Genomic DNA, 2,817 nt, shown 5'->3' on the forward strand with positions numbered 1-2,817 from the left:
AAAGAGAGGATAAAGGCAGGGAGACTGACTTTCGCCTTTGTGGGGTCCATCCTCAGCCTTTTCGTTAATTGTTCCGATGGATTTGGGGGCATAAGTTTAACAAGATCCTTGTAGAAACATCCCAGGGAGAGCTGATGCTAGCAGCTTCATGCACCACTGGGAAGACAGAGTATCCAGAGGTACCCAGTCTAATTCACCCTCTGTACCACCCCAGAGCTGGTCTTCAGAAGAATCAGTATCGTTTATTTTGCCTCCTGCAGTTTTTTTTTTTCCTCTCTTTGCCACTTCTTTCATTCCCTAATTTCCCTCCACTTTTTTTCTGCAGCACTGGTTTGTTATTGTGGAGTTGCTCATGGCTACTGTTTATCTTTGATGTTACTTGGCTGCTGCAAAAGGTGAGGTCTGGGAGGACAAAGCGAGGCAGCTGGTTTGTTATTGTAGGGTTGCTCATGGGCACTGAGCTGTGCTGTCTGGATTTGCGGTTGGAAAGCCCGTGAGATACGCAGGGCTAATACACGCTGCGTTTGGCATGCTAAGGTTGCTCACAAGATAGTCCTGCCTGCAGAAAATGTAAGAGAAGAAGTAGCCCAGCACAGGGCATGACCACCATGCTGTGTAAAGCGAGGTCTGGGGGGCTAAGAGGTAGGTGTTCTGTTATTGTGATGATGACAACCAAAAATCACCCTGTATATAACACCCTGTGGTTTTGGGAGGTCCACAGCCAGGCTGTGGGGTGGCAGTTTCGCAAGCACCTCTCCTGCTCATTCCCACCAGCACTGTTCTGTCCTGCGGCTGCTGCCAGCACATCAGCATCACCGTCCGGTGGGATTTGGGGACAGAGGACCAGCCCAAGGGAGATGGCTGTGCATCCCAGGGCAGCCCTGACCCTTGCAGGACCGGGCAGGAGGTTTCTCCTCACCTGCAAGATCATGACGAGCGTCGCGCTTCCTCCTCCTCTTCCTCCCAGCTCAAGGGCTCTGCGGAGCAGCCATGGCCACCTTTGACTCGGTCGACTGTTCAGCCAGGATCTTCAGGGTCTGGTTTGAACCCACAGGATTGCCCATACTGACGTTTTAGTGCCAGGCGTGGGAACCTGAAGTGGCTTCTGCTGGGCAGGAAGGTTCTGGGAGTAACACCAAGAATTCACGGAGTGTTTCTCCTCTCCTTCAGTCTTGACTTGCTTGATGCTGGGCACCGGCTCTGCTGAGGGGAATGGAGGTCGCAGGGGCAGCGCATGGCATCCTGATGCGTGGAGCCGGGACGGCTTGTGAGCATGCAGCAGGATGGGAGCAAGCTAATTTGCTTGCACCGAGTTTGACAACACAAGCCTGAGGGCCAGGAATGGAGGCACCCTGAGCGTGCGAGGGGAGAGGGGCTCAAAAAGCCTGACTCAGAGCAACGGATTGGGTTATAACATTTTTCAAGTCTCCTCACGTGGAGACTCTGCCAAATTCAGGGCAGGTGATGATGACCAACAGCTTGAACTTCTGCGCATCCGCTCCCAGGGCTCCTGGTTTTGGGAGAAGGGTTGAGCTAAGACCCTGGGAGCTGAGCAGCCCCACAGGGAGAACGTCTGGGGCCATCCCTCCGGCCATGCTGCCTTGGGAGCAAATCACTGTGGCTGAAGAGAACTGGGATGGACGCGAAGGGACGTGGATAAAGGGGTCTAGGAAGGTTTTGCTCCTTTCTCCAAGCTGGCACTGCACAAAAGTTAAACAGGTGATGAAACCCAACCACACGGCCTGTTTCAGTCTCCCAGGAATAAGAACAGAGATAAGGTCTCCAGCATTACCTCCCAGTTCAGCCTGGCCAGTCATCCTATAGCCTGCTGGGGGATTGCCTCTGCTGTTTTAAATCTGGAAAAAGCTCCTTCGCTCCCGTGGGCTGTTCAACACACACCGGACTCCACCCCAGAAGCGGCCGCAGCTCAGCAGAGACGTGGTGACACACGACGTGTCGAACCCCAACGTAGTCTTTGCTGCACAACTTGCTCTCATTAGTCCTGAAATCTTCCCAGGCTGCTCAGAGGCGGTGGAAAGAGAAGAGTCCATCAATGAGCTCCCAAAGTAGGGAAACTCGAGCCGGTGGAGTCTGGCTGTGCCGGAGCTGACAGCCAGGATAGGCCCCTGACCTGGGGCTGGATCCAGCCATGCCTGAGCACTGTGGGAATTCCCATCTGGATCTCAGCTTTGCAGTCTGGGCCCTCCCCTGCCCAGGGGATTAGCCGAGATGTGGTTCCCAGGGCGGGGGAAGGGGCTAATGAACAGAGACAGGATAACGAAGCAGGTAAGGGCTTCCTGTCCTTTAGGGCTCAGGAGGAAATCCTGCAGCTGGTGAATCTGGATACGATTAGTGTCCATTTCTCCCTGTGTAATCAACCCATCTGTTCATCCTTGCGCATCACCAGCACACACCCCGTTGCAGGCAGATGCCTCCCGGGTACTGTTTTTATCCGTGTCTGCCACGGCCACTCCAGGCAGGCTGAGAACAAGGCTCGGTTTGAGCTGTGGGTGCCATGACGGCGTCTGCTCCCTCTCCCCGCCGGGCTCAGCAGTGTAGGTCAGGCCAGAGGGAGCCCCGGGAGGGCTGCAGCCAACAAACCGGCTACGATTGCTGCAAACAGCAGGACCAAGCCTCTTCTTTGGAGGGAGGGCGGGCGTCTTCTCCAAAGGGCTTTGAACAAAAGTTCAAAGTGATCTTTGTAACACGCTGATAAGCTCAGCTTTCCAGACGCTGCCTGCTCATCTGAGCTCAGCTTTACCACAAGCAGGTGAAGTTGGATTATGTTCGGCTACCAGGCTTGTAAAGTCTTGTTTC

This window comes from Charadrius vociferus, unplaced genomic scaffold (genome assembly GCF_000708025.1).
Source record: "Charadrius vociferus isolate BGI_N301 unplaced genomic scaffold, ASM70802v2 scaffold819, whole genome shotgun sequence".
NCBI classification, from domain to species: domain Eukaryota; kingdom Metazoa; phylum Chordata; class Aves; order Charadriiformes; family Charadriidae; genus Charadrius; species Charadrius vociferus.